This window comes from Chelonia mydas, chromosome 14 (assembly GCF_015237465.2).
Source record: "Chelonia mydas isolate rCheMyd1 chromosome 14, rCheMyd1.pri.v2, whole genome shotgun sequence".
Lineage (NCBI taxonomy): Eukaryota > Metazoa > Chordata > Testudines > Cheloniidae > Chelonia > Chelonia mydas.
The window spans coordinates 34,157,360-34,178,860 of record NC_051254.2 but is presented as its reverse complement, the minus strand read 5'-3'; the positions used below and the strand labels follow the sequence as shown (position 1 = coordinate 34,178,860).

The 21,501-nt window shown below is 56.3% G+C and overlaps 1 pseudogene; it reads left to right on the top strand.

Annotated features, from left to right (window-relative positions):
• The window catches only part of LOC119567669, a 139,324-nt pseudogene that overhangs the window by 1,912 nt on the left and 115,911 nt on the right, over positions 1-21,501 (top strand).

Sequence of the window (21,501 nt, the reverse complement as noted above, 5' to 3'; positions counted from 1 at the left end):
GCTGCGGGGGACGGTGCCGTGATGGGGAGGGTGGCCCCATGGCTGACGTGGCTCCTCCCGCCGGTGCCCATGGGGGGCCTGTGGCTGATGTCCCCCTCCCCCCAGTGCCCCTGCACCGCAGCTCGGTGTCGGTGTTGATCGGAGGCTTTGCGGCGGACGTGGGCTGCCAGCTGCTCTACAGGAACGAGGAGCTGGGGCCCGTGGAGGCGGTTTTCAAGTTCCCTGTGGACGCTGAGGCGGCTGTTGACACCTTCCAGGCCTGGCTGCGGGGGGCCTGCATCCAGGCCCAGCTCCAGGAGAAAAGACAGGTGCTGGGGGGCAGAGGTCCCGGGGGGGAGAGAGGAGGGGGCTGGGCTGGGGGGATCTCGGGGTGACCCCATCTCTCCCAGCAGGTGCATGAGCTGTACAGGGATGTGCTGATCGGGGGGGCAGGGGATCTTGGGGGACAGGGGGATCTCGGGGTGACCCTGTCTCTCCAGCAGGCACAGGAGGTGTACGTGGAAGTGCTGGCCGAGGAGCAGGGGGATGTTGGGGGGCAGGGGAATCTCGAGGTGACCCCGTCTCTCCAGCAGGCACAGGAGCTGTACGGGAACGCGCTGGCAGGGGGATGTCAGGGTGACCTCGTCTTTCCCGGCAGGCACAGGAGCTGTATGGGGACTTGCTGGCCGGGGGGCAGAGCTCGTTCCTGCTGCAGCAGGAGGGGGTCGGGGGCGATGTGTTCAGCTGCTCCCTGGGGAATTTGCCCCCCGGGGAGGAGGCGATGCTGACCCTGAGCTACACCTGCGAGCTGCCACTGGAGCATGACGGGGCCGCCCGCTACGTGCTGCCGACCGTGCTGCACCCTCGCTACACACCCCATGGTGAGACCCACAGATCCCCCTGTCCCCACTCCACGCCCTCCGGTGAGACCCACAGATACCCTACCCGCATCACTGTGAGACCCACAGCACCCACCCATGTGCCCCATGGTGAGACCCACAGATCTCCCCATACTCCCTTGCACCCTGTACCCCCAGCTGTGTGCTTCCAGGCATGCTGCACCCCTTTGACATGCCTCATGTTGAGACCAGACCTATAGGTGCCCTCGGTCCCGCATAGCTCCCTGTACCACATAGCCCCCAGAACCCCAGCTACGCACCCCATGGTGAGTGACCCCGCAGCCTTTAACCCCCTGAAACCTCCATAGCCCCTTCTACGTACCCCACAGTGAAAGACCCACATAGCCCCCATAATGCCCAATAGGCCACTACTGTGTTCCCTGCGGTAAGTGCCCCCCCGCCAGGGTCTGCAGTCCCCACCCCAGGGTATGTGACCCACCCCAGCCATCCCAAAATCCCCTGATATCCCAGCCCAATACCCCCCATCCTCGCCCCCACTCTCCCAGCCCCCTGGCCCTCACTCCTGTGTCTCTCTCTGCAGGGTGGGATGGGGAGAACATCACCCAGGAGGTCCCGCGGGTCCTCCACGGGGAGCTGCCCTACACCCTGAGCCTGAGCGCCATGCTGCAGTCGCCCCACGGCATCGACTGCTCTCCAACTGTTCCCTCAGCCCCCTGAGCTATACCGCTGCCCAGGGAACATAACCGCTGCCCAGGTAAGGGCTCACCCGGATGCCTGGGTCCCAGCCATCCCCACTGGGGCAAGGGGGAGGGTTCTGGGGTGAGGGGTGGGTTCCAGGGAACGGGGCTGTGGGCTGGGGGGGAAGGTCCCACGGGGTGAGAGAGGTGGTGTAGGGCAGGGGGTGGGTCCCGAAAGGGGGAGCGTGGGTCAGACTCTTTGGGTGATTGCGGGGGTGGGGGATCGAGCAACACCAACGGTTCTGGGGAATTTCCCAATTTCTCTGGGGAAAATCTGGACAGGCTGAAATCTGCCAGTTTGGGGATGAAATCCCTGGCAGTCGCTGGGCTCTGTAAGTCTTTAGTTTCTGGGATTTTCCCTCGCCTTGTTTCTCAGTGGAAGTAAATGGAGGTGGGGGGACCAGGAAAATGTCACCCCCAAATTGGAAAAATTTACCCCCCCCCAAAATGTCAAATTTTTTGCAATTTTTCACCAGGAAAATCCAAGTTCCCGCGTTGGCCTTTGGGGTTGTTCTTCCTTCTCTTCTCTCCACCTAACCAGGGGGGTCCCAGTCAGCGTTCCCAGGGTCTGCCCCTCACCCCATCTCCATTGGGGGGTGCCGAGCCGGGCGCAAGAGCCAGCGGGACCCTGCCCCCCCAGGACCCGTGTGGAGGTGACTGTGTGTCTGTCGCCCCCCAGGTGTCGCTGGCCCAGGCCCCCTCGTGGGACCGGGACTTGGAGCTGCTGGTATTTTACGCGGAGCCACACAAACCCAGCGCGGTGTTGGCGGCCCAGCTGCCCGGATCCGATCCAGGTGCGGGAGGGGATCCTGAACCCTACTACCCCTGGGCGGGGGTGCAGAGGGGGATCCATGGGGTGAGGATCTGGGGAGGGTGAGGTAGGTGCTGAGCGGTGACATGGGATCGGGGGGGCCACGGGGCAATGAGGGGGATGATGGGGGAAAGGGGGGTCCTAGGACTGATGTAGGTGGGTGCTGGGGGAATCTGGGGGCAGGCGAGCGTGGGGGGACAGGAGCGGGGGGTCTTGGCGGAGCTGGCCTTGGCAGGGCGGGGTGTCTGGGAGCAGGCAGGCACTGGGGAGCACTGCAGGTTTGCGGGGCATGGGGGAGAACTGGGGATAGGGGAGCAGGCACTGGGGAGTTGGGTATTGGGGGTGGGGGGGATCTAAGGGGAGGGGGGTGGGGGGAGGGACAGAGCAGTGGGGGTGGATCTCTGGGGTCTCTGGGGGGCAGCTCTGAGTCATGGGGCTCTGAGGGGGCGGCTTATGGGGGCTTGACCCCATGCCCACCCCATTTGGGGGCTGACCCCCATCTCCCCGCAGGCTCCCTGATGGGCGACCCGGCCGTGGTGATGACCCTGCTGCCCAGAGTGCCCGAGGCGGTGCCGGCCCAGAGCCGGGCCGGGGAGTTCATCCTCCTGCTGGACCGCTCCGGCAGCGTGGCCTGCCCCATGGACGGCAGAGACCTGTCCCGCCAGCGCATCAAGAACACGAAGGTACGGCCAGACGGGAGGCTGCGCCAGATGGGCCTGTGGGGCTGCGCCGGGGGAGCAGCCGAGGCTGGCTGGGCCCGGGGGGCTGGCTCTCCATCCGTCTCTCTGTCCCCAGGAGACCCTGGTCCTCCTGTTAAAGAGTTTGCCCCTGGGCTGTTATTTCAACATCTATGGCTTTGGGTCTGAGTTTGAGTCATTCTACCCGTGAGTCCGAAGGGCAGGGAGGGGGCTGGCTGGTTTAGGGGGCAAGGCTGGTTAGCGGACAGAGGGTGTCTCTTGGTTAGGGGGCAGGGCTGGTTATGGGGCAGGGTGTGTCTGTGGGTTGGGGGCAGGGCTGGTTAGGGGCAGGGGTGTTGGTGGGTGAGGGGGCAGGGCTGGTGAGGGGACAGGGGTGTCGGTGGGTGAGGGGGCAGGGCTGGTTGGGGGACAGGGGTGTCGGTGGGTGAGGGGGCAGGGCTGGTTGGGGGACAGGGGTGTCGGTGGGTGAGAGGGCAGGGCTGGCTGGGGGCAGGGTGTCCCTGGCTCCGGCTGTCTCAGCCCCAGACCTGTCGGCGCCCCCCGCAGGCAGAGCGTGGAGAATACCCAGCAGACCAAGGCCGAGTCCCTGCAGCGCCTCCAGCTGCTCCAGGCTAACCTGGGGGGCACCGAGATCTTGGAGCCGCTACGAGCATTTACCGCAGCCCCTGCTGGGATGGGCACCCACACCAGGTGCCGGGGCCAGCCGGAGGGGCATCATGGGGAGGGCCTGGAGAGTGATTGTGGGGCCGAGGGGTGAAGTGGGGGGTGGCAGAGAGGGATGTGGGCCTGTGGGGACAGACTCACAGACTTTCAGGACAGAAGGGACCATCTCCTCTCCCGCCACCCCCGCATGACAGCCCCTTGCTCCCCCTTCCCCCCGTGACACTGCTCAGCCCCTCACTCCCCCCGGGGACAGCCCCGCCCTTCAGGCTGAGTCACCGGCACCCCCAAACCCTGAGTTACAGGCGTCAGGTCACGGCGACTCCCCGCAGTTGCTCCGGTTCAAACCAGTGAGTGCCCCAGGCTGCTGAGGGAGACCAGCCCCCTCGGGTCTCTGCCATTCTGAGCTGGGGGAAAATCCCTTCCCCACCCCACATGTGGGGGTCAGCTTGCCCGGAAGCTGTCTCTGTGGGCCATATGCCATTATAGGCCCCTCCTTGCCAGCCCTCCCTCCCCCCGGCCCCACTCCCCTCGGAGGCTGTTCAAGGGGGAGACCCTGGGAGAGGGGATCGGAGAGGGGCTGGGGGCCCTGTGGGGCAGCCGAGCGGGGCCAAGGGGTTGCTCGGAGAGGGACTGGGGCTCTGGGCCAGATGGGGGGCCGGTGCCCCTGGGGGTGTGAGCAGGGCATGGCAGGTAGCAACGGGGGGAGAGGGGGTATCTCTGTATAGAGCTGGGAGGGGCAGCGCTTTGTGCTGTGCCCAGCTCTAGGGGGTGCCCTGCAGCCCGGAGGGGCAGGGAGGTCACTCGTGGGGCGAGGGGGCGGGCGGGTCAGGAGGGAACTCCTGGAAAAGCGTCCACAGCAGTTGGTGGGTTCTTGTCTCCAGGGGCTGTTGAACAGGTGATGGGTGAGGGTTGGGGTCATGCCAAGGGGTTGGGGTCACAGAGATAGGGGAAGTCAGCAGTCCCCATCTGTCAGCACCTCAGGGTAGATCTCTGGGAGGGGAGGGATGGGGCTGGGGGTCTCTGGGAGGGTCAGTGGGGCAGACTCTCCAGGGGGCAGCTCCCGTTCCCAACAGGGAGGGGGTGTCTCCGGGGGTATTGGGGTCCCTGGCTCTGACAGAGTCTCTCCCCCCCTCAGCTGTTCGTGTTTATGAACGGGGAGGTAGAGAACACCCAGGACATCATCAGAGAAGTGCAGCGTCACTGGGGGACCCACAGGTACCTGGGGATGCCTAACCCCCGCCAGCCCTGCCCCCATTAGCATTGCCATCATGTGGACCCCTACCACCATAGTGCCCAGCATCTGCCCAACCCTTTGCCTCACCTTGCCTCCCAGCCCCGCCAGTATAGGGAGCCCCACCAGTCCAGCCAACTGGCCCCTCTCCAACTGCCCTGCCCCCCCAGAGCACTGGATGGACCCCACCAACTCTGCCCCTCCCCGTCTGGTCTGTGCCCCCCCCCCGCCCTTCTCTTTCGGCATTGGGGACGGGACCTCCACAGCTCTGATCAAAAGCATCGCCCGGGCAGTCGGGGGCAGCGCCGAGTTCATCACCAGCCAGGACTGCACGCAGCCCAAGGTGAGAACCCAGCAATCCTGGATCCCAGCTCCCCCACTCTAGCCTACGAGACCCCCTCCCCTCCAGAGCTGGGGATAGGACCCAGGAGTCCTGGCCCACCGTGTGTATGCCGGTCCCCCACCAGGTGCTGCAGTCTCTGAAGCGGGCCCTGCAGCCGGCGGTGACCGGGATCTCACTGAGCTGGGATCTGCCCCCTGGGATGCAGGCCGAGCTGCTGCACTGGGACCCTGAGGTGATCTTTGCTGGGCAGCGGTGCCTTGTCTACGCCCAGCTCCGTGGGCCGCCCCAGGTGAGAGAGCAAGGTCCCCGCACTGGGATGCCCCCAGGGCTTGGGGTCATTGACTGAGCCAGTAGCCCCACAGTCCCCTCCTGGGCAATAACTCTGACCCCCAACGATGGCCATTGGCTGGAGCTCCCTGTGCTACCCCAGCCCCATTGTTCTGAATGGGGATTGTTAACTCTGACCCCTAACGATGGCCATTGGGCTGCAGGTCTCTGTACTAGCCTGGCTGCATTGATCTCAGGGCAGGTCTACACTACAAATTTTCATCGGTGCAGCTGCACTGCTGTAGCATGTCTGGTGAAGACGCTCTCAGCCGACGGGAGAAGTTCTCCTGCCGACGTAGCACTGTCTGCACGGGGGGTAAGGTCCGTGTAACTACGCTGCTCATGGGTGTGGATTTTTCATGCCCTTGAGCAATGTGGTTCTACCAAAGTATGTAGTGTAGACGAGACCTCAGTGGGGATCGATAACTGTGACCTCTAATGATGGCCACTGGGCTGGAAGTCTCTGTGCTACCCCAGCCCCATTTTGCTCAATGGGGATTGTTATCTCTGGACCCTAATGACGGCCATTGGGCTTACTAAGCCAGCCCCCCCACTGGTGTTAATTGGGTGTATTTGCCCCCTTTATTCAGTAAGCTGGGTCTGAGGGGTCCCAGGGCATCTTCTCCGCCCTTGCATTCCACCTCTGACCACCTTTCTTTCCCCGTAGCCCCCAGACATTCCCATGGGGGGCATCACCCTTGAGTACCGCATCCAGGACCAGACCTACAAAGAGACCCTGCAGTTCTCCCTGCAGCCACAGGATGGAGACAGGTGACAGAAATGCTTCCCTGGCTCCCATCCCCCACCCCAGGCAGCTGGGTCCGCCCCCCCGCACCCCTCCATGTCCTCACCCCAGCAGAACAGAGACAGGATGGGACCAGCCCCCCTTCTGTGACCACTAGACCGCACTCCCTTCCCGGGGCCAGGATAGAACCCAGGAGTCCTGGCACCCCCCCCCACATCCCGCTAGACCCTGCTCCCCTCCCCCAGCGGCTGGAACCCAGGTGTCCAGGGCTGACCCCGTGAATCTCTCTCCCTGGCACAGGCTGCCCGTTCACCGGCTGGCAGTCAAGTCGCTGCTGCTGGAGCTGGAGGGGGCCGTGGGCACGGGATCAGAGGGGGACGGGCGCCGGGCACTAGAGGCCAGCCTGAGCTCGGGGGTCGTCTGCTCCCTCATGGCCTACGTGGGGGTGGACATGGAGCAGGGGCAGCTGGTGCAGGGGCCGCTGGTGAGACGGGATGTCCCGCTGGCAGGTAACCCCTGAAGGGGCTGGGGCTCCTGGCGCCAGGGGGGGACCCAGCATGTGGGGGGAACTGTGGTGGGAGGGGGAACCTGGCACTGAGGACACTACGGGGAGGTGGGGGGAACCTGGCGCCAGGGAGGGGGGGAATTCAGGGAGGGATCCCAGCACGGGGGGATCCCAGTGTAAGAGGAGGGGACCCAGAAGCATGCGGGGGGCGTCATGCTTATGGGGTAATGACCCTTTGCCCCTCTCCCTGCCCCCGTGACTCCCGGGGGCTATGCTGCCCCCTCCCTGCTCCAGGGCGACGACGACTCCAATCCCCATACCTCTGGGGCATGAGGAGAGCAGGGACGCTGGCAGGGTGAGACGGGGAGTAGCCTATGGGGGTTCTCCCCCCGCCCCGCCGGAAGAGTACGACCTGTGCCAGACAGACGGACAGAGGCAGACAGGCATGCGGAGACCCAGAGTCAGACAGGGACAGAGACCGAGAATCAGCCGACAGACCCAGACGGGGACAGGACGGAGAGACGCAGAGAGAGAAACAGATCCAGTCAGACAGACCGACCCAGACAGAGGCAGGGACAGGAGGGGGGGGCACATTGCTGTCATGAGCAGACCTGGCTAGTAGGGGTCTCTCGCCCCCCAGCATCCTGCCCTCATCCATGGAGCGCAGCACCCACCCCTGCATCCCCTGGGGCTGGAGGAGGGGTCCTGGCTGAGGGGAGAAGAATGGGGCTGTGGGGACTGGATCTGGGGGTCGCAGCCAGGGGGGAAGGGGCAGGAGCTGGGAGATGGAGCTGTGGGGAGAGGAGGATGGGGCTGGGTGTGGGGGGTCCCAGCTCGGGGAAAGGGGCTAGGGGGTCTGGAGGAGGGGTCCCAGCGGTGCGTTGGCTCTAAGTGCCGGGGGGCGGGGCGGAATTCTCTTCCCTCCCTTTGCTTCTCTGGGTCTGTTTGCGTGTCCGTCTGTTTCTCTCTCTCTCTCTCTCTCCGTCCATCTGCTCCCTAAATTTGTCCCATGACTTGGCTGCGGCACGTGAGTACCACGGCCACGCGTGCCTGCAGCTCCCGAAGTCCAGCACTGGCCATCGCCTCCCTCGGAAGCGCCTGTCCTGGCTCCGTGGCCTCCCAAAGCTCAACCTGGGGGTGGGGTGAGCCCAATACAAGGGCAGACAGTCCTGCAATCAGGGGGCCCCGCCGGAGAAGGCACCCCAGAAAGGTGAAGGGGGGCAGGGGCTGGGAGTCAGGACTTCTGGGGTGGGCAAACGCCAGGGTGACACTTCATCAGGTTAGAGACCCATGTGCCCTGAAGGTCACGGAGCTGTGCAAGTCTTTAAAAACTACATAGAAAACGAAGGAAATTCCTGGGTGAAAAACCTTGGTGTCGCTGAGGGAGGGGGAATTCTTGGGTGTTTTTTTTTAAGTGTCGTGAAGCAAATTATCTCGAAAGAAAATGAATAAATAAATAAGGAAACCCCCAGGCAAAAAACTCTGTGAAGGTGGAATTTGGGGTGTGAGTTTGGAGTGTGTGGGGCGGGGCGGGGATCAGTAGTTTTTTGTCACAGGAATATCTCTGAGCAGTTTTCTCTGAAATAAACCCAGAGGGAAATTCCCAGGCAAAAAAACCTTGTGAAGCTGGGTCTGAGCTTGGAGGTTTGTACAGGCGAGTTCAGGGGCAAAAGTCTTTCTTGGCAGCTTCTGGTTTATAAACGAAGAAACCCACAAAAGGCAGAAATTTTAAAGTGAAGGTAAGCTTAAAACCTGCATTTGGAGAGTCTGGAAATACAAAGTGACTGTAGCCCAGATAACGTTAACTCTGCCCCGTAAGGCTGGCCCATGCATGGCTATAATATCATATAGATTCTGTAACATCCCATCCCCCGCTACCCCTTTAGACTCTTGTGTCTCTCTCCGGACATAGGTCTGCATCGCAGGTTGTAGTGGGGGATGATCCCGGGGTCAGACTGTGTTTGAGAAACACTGTGGGGTCATGGAATTAATGCCTGGGCAGGAACATTCCGCTATTGGACAGCCAGCCAGACCAACCGGATCTTTGCTTGTCCAAACACGGCCTCCTTTTGTCGTAATGGCAGTTTTCTCTTCGCTAGACAATCCTGAACGCAAACAGGAGCACAGTGATTGGCTTAATTCTTCATTTCCTCTCTGCCTAGGTCCAGACTAGAGCTGGTCAGACATTTTCCAGCTGAACAGTGCTGTGTTGGCAAATGCAATTCCGTGGTGAAGGCTGAAAGGTGGAATCAGGCAGCAGATGGAGGAAGTTTGCCCCGTGCTGCGTGTTGTGAATCCCTCCCCATTCACCAGCTGCTGAATTCTCTACCACAGGAAGAAATGCTTCAAAACCTGACCGTCCATCTTCACGGTTAATGCTCATGCTGTGTCCATCCTGGGCAGCACCGGGCCCTTCTCAGGACTCAAGCAAACCATGAAAGACCTCAGGTGGTTAATTCCCTGGAAAGAAAGTGCTGTTTTTATCAAGAAACTGCAGGAACATAAGGAAGAAGCAAACAGTTTTCCCACTTCATGTTAGCCAGCACTGACCTCCTTTGAACAGCTTTCACCATATGACTCTGTGCTGGGCGGTGTCCCTATTTCAGCCTTTCCGTGTCTGAGAAGGCAACTCAACAAATTCAATTTACAGCCACATTGCGCAGCGACTCCAGGGAAGGATTAAGATACCAGGTAATGGATTAATTGCCTTAAGGCCTGAAGGAATGCTGCCCTGGGACTGAGATTTCCCCAAAGGCCGGATGCAATTCAGAGATCTTAATTCTCACTTCCCGCTATGAATAGGGGAACTTCAATACCAGCGGTGACACCCTGGCCCCATTGAAATCAGAGGGTGTTTTGTCTTTGACTTCAGCGGGCACAGTATTTTAGCCCATATTACTAGGCTTTTGCAAATTAAACCCTGTGGCTGGGATTTTGGAAGAAGTGATTGAGGCACCCAGTTCCAGGGGATTTGTCCTCTTTGAAAACGCCAACCTCCTATCCTGGTCCAAACCCACTGAAGTCAGAGGAATGGCTCTTTCAGAGAGAGCTGGGGAACCAGCTCCCATTGAAAACTCCAGCCGGATTGAGTCTTTCCAGTGGTCTTTAGATAAACTCCGTTGGTAGAAGCTGATTGCCTAGCTCCCTTCGGCGCCTTTGGATATCCCAGCTTCCAGCTGACTCCAGTGGACTTTGAAGCAGACCCAGACTGTATTTCTGAGCCTTTAGATAGATAATAGAAAATCCACACACAGAATAACTAAATAAAATCATACTTCCGTCTGTACTCACACGTATGTGACCATAAACAGCCTCACGTACTGTAGCACACCCATTAATGTATGAACCCTCCAGCCTGTAATGCACCATCCGTGCCCATCTGGTCCTGGGTCCTAGGTCCTCTCCTTGGCTCTGGCTGGGCTTGGCATGCTAGCGACTAGAGCAGGGGACTGGCCCATGGCGTTTCCGGGTTCTGTTTTGGTTCCTGGAGGCAAATGTGGCCTAGTGGGTTGAGTAGGGGGGACTAGGACTCAGGACTTCTGGCTTCTACTGTGTTAAAAGCATCACAGAGAAACCATAATACAGACAAGAAACCGATGTAAACACACTGAGCATAGCAGGAGTCACCCGTCCGTCTTATGGGGCCCCAGCAGGTCCGAGTCTTTCCAACGCTTCCGCCAGCCCAGAAGGTCCTGTCCGTCGATGGGTCCGAGTCAGTTCAAGCTCATCCTTTCAGAGCAAAAGTCCTTTCTTTGCTTCCTCATTTCTGGAAAAGCCAGCTTGACCCAATGTGTGCGAACCCCCCAGAGGGCGTCGAACTTCTGTGGAGCGTATCAGTCTCCGATGGGGTGTCTACACTGCATTGTAAACCCAGGCTTGTGGACTCGGTGTTTCCAAGCCCATGCTTGAGTGTCCACATTGCTTTGGAAGCTTGGGTTTACAATGCTGGACCTGGGTCTCACAGCTGTGCTAATATGTCCATACTGCACTGTGCAGACCTTCTGACTCGGGTCTGCCCCTTGACCCGCGTCCACACTGCACGATGACAGGGCTTGGACCCGACTCGCAGTGGGAATCGGGCTCTGACCCATCCCCGTAGCAGCATCCTAGGACCCTGGCCCTCAGTGCTCCCTGCTCTGAGTCAGATTGACCTGTGTGCATGCAGAAGGGGGCCTTGGGCTCAGACATGAGTCAGAGCCCGGGCGTAGGGTACAGTGTAGACATAAATGGTGAGTTGCTTTGCTTTACTCACCCCTCCCCTGGTATTTTTGGTTCCTGGAGGAGCTGGCATAGCCCTTCCCCTTGGAGTTATGTACAATTGCTGGCCCACAGTGATACATAAACTTAATACAGTGTGGTCCCCAAAATATTGATGGGGTGTGATATCTAAGACTGGCCTGCAGAGAGCATCCCAGTGATGCACTGGATTGGGGAACGTGGGTGCTGAGTTCAATTCTAAGCTCTATCACCGAATCATAGCGTGACCTTGGGTAAGTCACTTCATTGCTTTGTGCCTCAGTTTCCCCTTTGAAAAATAGGGATGAGGATGAGGATGATATTCCCACTTCCAGTTGTGTTATGAGGATAACTCGAAAAATACTTGGGAGTCGGATACGACAGTGCTGGGTGCGGTATAATACGGTAGATACATGAAGGGTTACATCTTTGTCAGTTACTGAAGCAGAAATAGTTATGAGCAAGAAACTTTACTTATCAAATGTATATTTCACACCTCCTCTTGGAATAAATCCTTGAATCTTTGAGTCAGCGAGAGTAAACCTAGATCATCCCTGACAGGTGTTTGTCCAACCTGGTTTTAAAAACCTCCAGTGACGGGGATTCCACAACCTCCCTTGGAAGCCTGGTCCAGAGCTCGATTACCCTGAGAGAGAGAGAGTTTTTCCTAATATCTAACCTGAATCTCCCTTGCTGCAGATTAAACCCATTGCTGCTTCTCCTCCCTTCAGTGGCAATGGAGAAAAATGGATCACTGTCCTCTTCAGAACAGCCCTTCGCTTATTGGAAGCCTGTTGGCAGGTCCCCCTCAGTCTTCTGGTCTCAAGGCTAAACATGCCCAGTATTTTAACCTTTCCTCACAGGTCAGGTTTTCTAACTCTTTGATCGTTTTTGTTGCTCTCCTCTGGACTCTCTCCAATTTGTCCACTTCTTTCCTTAAGTGTGGTGCCAAGAACCGGACACAGTACCCCAGCTGCGGCCTCGCCAGGGCCGAGTAGAGCAGGACAGTTACCTCCCGCGTCTTACATACGACCCTCCTGTTAATACAGCCCAGAATGCGACCAGTGCTAGGGCCTGTGTTACACCCGAGGGAAGATGAGATGGTCCCATAGTTTCCAAGGCCAGAAGAGACCAGTGAGTCATCCCTTCCCATCCAGTCTCTATAATGCTGCTTCCTTCTCATTCCTTATCCTTTGCTGCCCTGTGGCGACCACATGAAGCAACCAGAATTTCATGGACATCTGCTGTATTCTCCATCTTTTCTCTTTACCGGATCGCTTCCAAATGCTTCCCATTTGTCAGTCAAAACTCCTAAGCAGCAAGGGCTGGTTGGGGCGCTTGGACTGTGGATGGGATCGCAGCGCCCCAGGCACCCGCCAAGATTTGCCTTTGTATTAAGTCACCAGCAGGGAAGGCACATAGGCCTCAATCCTGGTGAAATAGGGCCAGTGGGAGGTTGGCCTTTGATCTCAGTGGGGACAGGTTTTGCCCCCATTGTCTATCTTCTGAGCACTGTCGTGTCTGAGCACACGCAGGGAGGAGATGAGTCCAGTGGAGCTACGGCCGGGTCACAGCACCTGGGGATCTGCCCAGTGACTCCAATGGAGCGACGGCTGATTGTGGGCCAGATCCTCAGCTGGAGCCATAGTTTAAGGTTGATATTTTCCAATCCTGACAAGGTGATTTGGACACATAATTCCCATCACATTTAGTTTGAAAACATCAACCTAAGCGACGCGCTCAGTGCCACAGGGCGTCTGAGGCAAAGCCAGGAACTGAGCTGGGAGTGCCGAGGGCCAGTCCAATGCCTCCAACACACGATCAGCCGTCACCGCCACGCTGGGGTCAGTGGGTGAGAGTCTCTGGCCTGTGCTATGCCCAGAACAGACTATATCCCAGGGATCCCTTCCGGCCTTGGAACAGCTGGGAATCAGTCTCCTGGCAAAACTGTGATCCGTGGCTGTTCAAAACAATCGTTTAGCATTAAGCGCCCTGCTCCTCAATGAAAATTGCAACCTCTGCTTTTCCCAAATGAACAGCTTTAGGAAGATTGATTTGTGGCCAACATTTTCAAATTTGGGGACCTAAAATTAATAATAATTAGGCACATGAATCCGACTGAATTTCAATGGGATTTGGACATCTAGCTTCTATAAAGCTGCTTTCAAAGTGCCAAACTTAGCTCTCATCTGGCACAACTGTAGGCCCCAGCCCCATTTGGCGAAACTGAGGCACAGAGAGGAGATGGGTCACACTGTCAAAAGCATCTAATCCTAGTATCCAGAGGGACAGGTTTTTAAAGGTATTTAGGTGCTTTGTGGAATTTTCACAAGTGCTTAAAGAAGTTAGATGCCTAACTCCCCTAGAAATGAAGAGAAATTGGGCATCCAAATCCCTTTGGCAGTTTGAAAATCTTAGCCTTAAAGTCTCTATTTTAGTATGGTTGTGTTTTTCATAGAATCATAGAATCATAGAATATCAGGGTTGGAAGGGACCCCAGAAGGTCATCTAGTCCAACCCCCTGCTCGAAGCAGGACCAATTCCCAGTTAAATCATCCCAGCCAGGGCTTTTTCAGGATTGCTGGACAGCTCTGGCGCGTAGACAGGTCACTGAGAAATGCAGGTGCCCAACACACCTACAAGTCTGGCCACTTTGATTAGTAGGGATTTTTGCTGGCTAACTTTAGGCACCTGAGTTTGAAAACTTTTGCCTAAGTGATTTGGCTGAGGTCGCAAAGAAAGTCCGGGCCAGCTCCGATATTAAAGCTACGGTCTCTGGATCCCCATCACGTGCTCCAAACTATTCTTATGAATTCTTCTTCTTCTCCAAACTTATACCAATGAGACCAAGGTTAGAAACTGACCTCTGGAGACAAATCAGGGTCTCAGATACCCCAATGCATTAGCCCCATTTAAGTCACAGAAGGTGAATTCTGATTCACACTATGAAGACCCAGATCTATAACAGAAGTTTAACATTTTTGGTGATATATTGCTCTGTGTGCATGTGTATATGTGAGGAAGGGGGAATTTTTGGTAATATTTTTATGACCTCACTGTGTGCCTCGGTTTCCCCTCTATGGCACATGGTTACCCAATGCGGGGAAAAGGACTCTGTGTCTTTTCAGGAAAGGCTAAAAGACAGAGGAGTGTGCGTCAGCTCCCTGTCTGGGTGGCATGAAGAGTAGTTAAGAAACTGGTTGAAACTGACCCAGATGAACAAGGGGGCCGGAGAGACAATGCCAGCGGTGCCTGGATTTCCCCCCTTCTCGCAGGGAAGCTGAGCAAAGACACACACCTGCCAGCTGGAGAACGAAGGACTGGGAAGGGGTGAGCTGGGGGGTGAGAGGTGACTTCTGGACACTCTCTCTCCTGGGAACTGACTACAGAGGTTCGACAGACACACAGACACAGCCTGGACATGGGGTTCACTGCGGCTGGGCGGGGCCCGGGGCTGACCAGAACAGACGACGTTTTCACCTTCATTTCTCTGTGCTAACCTAAGAGCTTCCTAGGCTGTGTCCACGTGACTAATAAACCCGGCTGTTTTGCACACGCTGCCCGAGTGTCACTGCGAATCCTGGGGGAGGCGCCCGGGTCCCTGCACAGTGGACACGTCTCTCTCAGGAGTCTGGCTCCGCTGGACAGAGCTCACGGGATGAAGCAGGGGGGCTGGAGCCCCAGAGGGTCAGTCCAGGAGGTGGTGAGGCCACGTGGCCTCCCCTGAAGGGAGAGTGAGACCCTTTGGGGGTCTGGCCCATCGAAGGGGATCCTCCAAGGGACTGTTCCAAAGCTGGGGGCGCAGCACGGATCCTGTGGATCTGGGACAGTATGTGTGTGAGGGTGTTCCCCCTGCAGGAGGCTGTGGGATCTCCTGTGTATTTGTGTGTGTGTGTGTGTTTTGTTGTTGTCCCTTGCTGGAGGGAATGAGACCTGCTCAGTGTGTGGGTGAAGGTGCATGCATCCCTGCTGTCCTCTTCTCTCGCTTGGGTGTGGGGGGGTGTGTGTATTTCCCTTCTGCGCCCTCTTGGAAGGAAGGACACTTGTCCTGTGAGAGTGGGTGGGTGAGGGGGGAGAAGTGCAAGCTGCTTTGTGATGCATGGAGACAGCTCAGTTCTGGCCTGGGCCTGGCCTGGCAGGGGCTGCCGGAGCTCAGAACTCCACAGAAATACCAGAGCTCTGAGGATGCAGGGCCTGGGCCAGGCTCCTTCGCCTGCGTGCTGCAGACAGGACAGGAGCACTGCAGGAGGAGAGCTGCCGGTCACAACTATGGTGCATTGACAGAGCTCTGGTGGGGAGTGAACTTGGATCGCAGAGGGTCAGGACGGATGGGAACTGTCAGCGCTGTGTGTTTGGGGCAGGGCAGCAATGACAGCTCCTTGCTGTGATGTATGGGCAGCGTTAGGACGGGCACAACAGGGGTATTGTCAGTCAGGGCTGAGATCCGTCAGCAGAGCTGTCAGGGAGTCAGGGTTGGGACCGCAGGGGGCTGCGGGTCGGGATGGAGGGGCAGCAGCACAGCTGTGTGTGTGTGAGCCCAGAGATGGAACGGGGAGGGGGAGGAGGGGGCTGTGGGTTAGGACCGAGGACATCGGCAGAGGTAGGGGTTGCGGGCAGGACAGCAATGCCCGTCAGTCACTGAGACCTAGAAACCCGGAATTGCCATTTGCTCACTGCCCCTGGGCCGTGACGCCTTTGCTAACCTCGTGGGAAACTGAGGTTTGTGTACATGTCTGTTTCACTGCAGCCCCCCCCCCCCCACACACACACACATTCCCTCACTACCTGAGGGTCTGATGGAATTTACGAAGGGGGGGATCACCTGTCATGGGCACTGGGAATGAACGGCTTGACTCCTTTGGCTTTACCCATCGGGGCTATCTGCCATAGGAACAGACCTGTCCCTTCCTTTGTCTAACTTTAATCAATGGTTCTGACTTTCTGTTCTAATCAGCCCCCACGAGACTGCCACCGAGACTGGCATTTCCCAGCAGGGTTGCCATTCTAATGGCCCGCGGCGGGACGCATTAAAGCAACGAGTAACTTTGTTTCTGCTGCTGGCCCGTAATTCCTCAAGAGGGTTGTCAGCTCTCCGGGCCGGGCCCAGCCCTGTGCTGGGCTGAGCCCTTCTCGGAGTGCTCATTAAGACATGCGAAGTTCTAATGACCAGTGTGTCCTCCTGTCGGTCTCCGTACACTCACAGACGCTGCAAGGCAAAGAGGAGAGAGTTCTTTTTAGAAGGAGCTTTGCTAACAGGAATGGTTTTAATGAGCACAGAATGAAGCGGTCTTGTGGGTTAGGTTTTTTTTTGTTTGTTTTTTTAAATATTTTTGTCCTAAGCAGAGCGTCAGTGAAATTAATGTGTTTCTAATGAAATGGATCCAGGCTGTACAGAAGGTCACCATCGCCTCCTGCAGCACCCCTTGCAGCTGAGCGGGGCTCTGCTGGGTGCTGCCTCTGTCTTCCCCCTGGAGATCACTTTGACTTTAAGGCTAGTAGGGACCATCATGATCATCTGGTCTGCCCTCCTGCACATCGCAGGCCACAGAACCTCACCCACCCACTCCTGGAATAGACCCCCAACCTCTGGCTGAGTTACTGAAGTCCTCAAATCTTGATTTAAAGACCTCAAGTGACAGACAATCCACCATTTACACTAGTTCAAGCCAGCAAGTGACCCTGCCCCGTACTGCAGAGGAAGGTGAAAACCCCCCAGGCTCTCTGCCAGTCTGACCTTGGGGAAACCCCCCCCCCCCCCCAAAACCTGCATGTTTCCACGTCAACTTTTGAATTAATCACACATGTATCTCTATGAGTTAATGCTCCATTCACCTTAGTTCATAGCACTGTCAGGGTGCTCACGGCAAGAGAATTTCTCCTGTCTCATGCCAAGGAGAATAAACACATGCAAAAAAAAAAAAAAAAAAAAACAAACAAACATTGATATAATATCCCCTCTATTAGGGTTGGATTTTCAAAAGGCTTTGAGAGGGATTTAGAGGCCCAGCTCCCCTGGAATTTCAGCTGGCCCTCGTGACCCTCTTTGACAATCCTGGGCTCTATCATTTTCTTCACTAAATTGGTGTTTATATCATGGGAGGCAGTGGCTGGGGAGCTGGGAGCCTGCTGTCTATTTGCATGCCTACCACTGACCAGCTGGGTGACCCTGAGCAAATCACATGACTCCTCCGTGCCTCAGTTTCCCCATCTGCAAAAGGGGGTTAGCCAGGCTTCTCTTTCTTACAAGGACTTTGAGCTCAAGAAAATTGCACTGGGTATGTGGGTGTGATGGGGTGTCCACCCCACACAAGCCCTGAGTGGGTTAATGTGGGCTGGGAGGGGCCAATTAACCTTTGATGCTGCACCTGGAGGGAAACCAGGGCTTGATAGGGCCTAATGGCAGGTGAAGCCCAGCTGTGGGAGGAGCTGGGCTAGCATTATCAAGCCAGGAAGCCCATGCAGGAATGAGCTACTGGGAGGCAGGATGTCTGCAGTTGTTCCTTGGAGAGAAAGGGAGTTGGCCTGGGACAAGGAGGAGATCCAGGGGGATAAAGAAGCTCTGGACTTGTGTCCTGAGCCAGGGAGTCTGACGAGAGCTGTAGAGGAGTGAAGTAGTGAAGGGGCGTGGAGGAAGCTCCAGGGGTGAACCCAGAGGAAGGCAAGGAGATAGAGCGCTGGGCTGCAGCAACCGGGTCTGAGACTGAGCAGGCCTCGCGTGCTAGTCAGAGGGTACTTGAGTCCCCCTACCGGCAAAGTGGCCCAGGACCTGGTGTTGGGACCCGAAACTGCCTGAGAAGGCAGATGGACAGCTTGTTGGCTGGGACTGCGTTACCCTGGGATGCCACATGGTGACCTGGCTGGAGGGCTGAGTCACAAGAAGGGAGCACCCTGAGTTATAGGGAGGGGTAACAATGTGAGCAACTAATGGAAGAGGGCACCAGATGGGGTGAGAACTGATTCCCAGACCCAGCTAGGAGGAGATGTGCCTGGGGTGAGTCACTCCCTTTACAGAGAGATCAGGCTGAGATTTCAAAAGTGCTGAGGGGATTTGGATGTCCACAACCAGCTGAAAGGCAGTGAAAGTCTGTGTGTGTCTGTACTAAGGTCAGGGCTAGCTCATGTGCATTTACAGAGATGTCCTGCTCACTCCAATTTATGGTCCCCACACAGCTCTGTAGTATTTTGGGGGGGAAGGGCCTTGCCTGCCTGTGGGGGTCTGACCCCTTCTTCTAGTCTCCTCCTACGTGAATCAGGTTCAGGTGGAGCTTGCCTTTCTGTGGGCCAGGATCTGGGGAGCCCTTGCCCCTCTGGATGGGGGAGCTGAGAACAGGCAGGCTTGGGGCATGCACCAAGAACACACTACGGAGAAGGGGGGTGCTTGACACACCAGAAACCCTCCAGCCCTGGGGAGGAGAACCCCCACTAAAGTGAACGGGGGCAGTTCACGTGCCTCAGAGCTGTGCTTTCAGGCTGTACTGAGCCCTCCTGGGTGTTCTCTTTCAGCTGAGAACCTCTCAGGGAGATGAGTGGGCCACTTCCCACCTCTCTGAGCCCAATCTGCTGCAGATAGTTGGGTGGATCCCCTCCCCTTCATTCTCCTCCTGCTTCATACAGTAATGGAGTGCCAGGGCAGCTCTGCCCTAGCCAAGGTTGGGAAGCCCTTCTTGTTAAGTGGATGACTCCAAGTGCTCTAAAATTCACATGCTTATGCAGACTGTCTTAAAACTTGCTATAGCAGTCCTGGTAGCAACTGCAAACATTGCGAGGCACTGCTATTGCACTAAACCAGTGGTTTTCAGCCTGTGGCCCACAGAACCCTTTGGGGTCCGTAGTCTGCGTAAGATTTCCAGAGGGGTGCATACCTTCCTTGGAAATTTTTTAGGGGTCTGCAATGAATAAAGGTTGAAAGCCACTCCACTATAACCAAAGTATGTGGAGGAACACTGCAGAATCACAGAGCAACCGTGTGGCTGAGGGGAAAGCTCGTGCCCTTCCATACCATTGCGTTCAGCAAAACTCAAACTTCGGGTAAGGTAAAAGCCTGCGTCACCTTAACTCTGCCCTCAGTGCGTGCTTCCCTGCCCCCATGACCATAATACACACGCTGCCTCTCTGCCTTGTCACGGCAATGGACGGGTATATCTACAGCTGCCTGGCCCTCAGTGCTGAGCCAGGCCCTGTAAAATGTAACCAGACTTTTACAACTATGATGCTTCTCAGGGTGCCCAGGGCTGGGAGTCACCTTGTTACCCCCTGCCTCCAGCACGAGGGAGTCCTGCCTGTGCTGGCTGAGTGAGAGCACCGGACACAGCTGGCCGCTCAGACGCTCTCCTTTGGTCTCCACCAGCCCTGCAGCCTCACAGTCGATGCGCCCTAGCTCCTGAGTCCCTTCAAAGTGTCCCCTTCTGGCATCCACCCCGATCGCTGGGTTCCTTAGTTTCATCTTTCCGCCCCCGGTCCTCTGTCACACAGCACTTGAGTTCAGTCACAGTAAAACAAAAGGGAATTTATTTAAGAAAGAACAGAGATTCACACAGAAACAAGTGTGAGTGACAGAAGCAAATGGCTACATACAAAACAAAATCATAAAGCACAAACTAGGGCCTAAGCTTACTCATGGTCACCTTTCCTATCTAATAAAGTAGATTCTCACCCCAAAGTTCAGTCTGTCACAGGGATTGCTGGCCCCACGGAGCTAGGACCTGGTCTTTCATAAAGCACCCCTGCTCGGCCAGGTACTTCCTCAGTGAACGAGTGCAGTCTCTTTCTCCTGTCATGTACGGAATCAGTCTTTTGTCTTTATTCCCAGACAGGGCCATCCCCTCGCTGCCATTTTGTCTTTTTTGCTTCCACGGGGTTTTGGTGTTTATAGTGTCTTTGGCTTTGATTGTTCTGGATTGGTAGACAGTTGAGGGATACATTACCTAAAAGATGAGCCAGGGAGGGATGACAACTCCCTCCCTGTTAAATGGTCCATCACCGAGACACGATTCCCTGCGGACTAACTCTTACTCCAAGACCGTAAGGGCAAAACTTTTAGTATAGCTACATTATTCCCTTTATGTACACCTCGCAATAATGGAGTATTGGTACGTTACAAGCTTTCAGTAGACACCTTGGATGCTACCCTTTATGGATAAACACCATGAAGGTGATGTATTAGTTGTAGTGAGTTTGTCAGGTCTGAGACAGGAGTTGCTTGTAAACAGCAAACTCTTTTCCAGTTGGCACCAAGGGGCCCCTGTGTCACAATAACCCCTTCGCTGTTGCATGCATGATACCAACTAACCCTATACTTTCCCTACCCATAATTAAAGCCGTAGACCACTCTCTCATCCTATCTCACTGCTGTCAATACCCGTTCCAATACAGAATCATTTAGGTCAGTGGGTTTCAAGCTTTTTTTCATTTGCGGACCTCTAAAACTTTTGAATAGAGGTGCAAACCCCTTTGGAAACCTTAGACATAGTGTGCGGATCCCAGGTTGAAAACCACTGATTTAGGTTGTGTCAATAGCAGGGCACTGGGGTCATCTTGCCCCGGGCACACATCCCTTGGTAAATGGTTCAGAGTTGCTCCAAGACAGGGGTAGGCAACGTGTCCGTACACGGAGACAAGTGTCTGTAGTAAAAATTGTGATGTCCATGGCAATTGGAATCTGGGTTGAATGACTGAAAGACATAACCCTTCCTGCAATGTCTGTCACTAAGTCCAGTAATTTTGTCAAGTGTCCGTCGCACTACATGGTGGTGCTGACCTGTGCTCCAAGAACGATTTGGGGATCTGGAAAACCAACCTTACAGTGAAAGACTCGAGAACCTCAAACTATGTAACTTATCAGGGAGACGGTGAGCAAAGCTTCCAGAAAGAGTTGACTAGAAGTACCTACAGGGAGGGTGTTGATGGTTGCCAGGGACTCTTCAGTCTCCTAGACAAAGGCGAAATGAGAGCCAATGGCTGGCAGCAGAAGGGAGACAAATTTGGGCGAGAAAGAAGGGGCACATTTTTAACAGTGAGGGCAATTGGCCATTAGAACAGTTTGTCCAGGGCTGTGGTGGATTCTGGGTCATTTGCAGTCTTTAAATCAGGGCTGGATGCCTCTTTCTAAAAGATCCTCTCTAGCTCTGGGACAAGCCATGGGTGTTGCAAGGGGTGGGCTTGGGCTAGAGAGGGTTTACCCCCTGCCAGATCTGAGAGAGGCTCCCGCTTGGTGAGAGCCCGCTGGCTGCCCAGCAGGAGGACGAGCAGGGAGAGTCCCCGTGGCCCGGTGTGGTGCTGTGGGCAGAGTCCATCCTGAGCATGCCCAGCGTGCCAGGCCTGTCCCCGGTGTGGGGAGTAAGATGGAGGGAGGGGAGGGGAGGAGAGG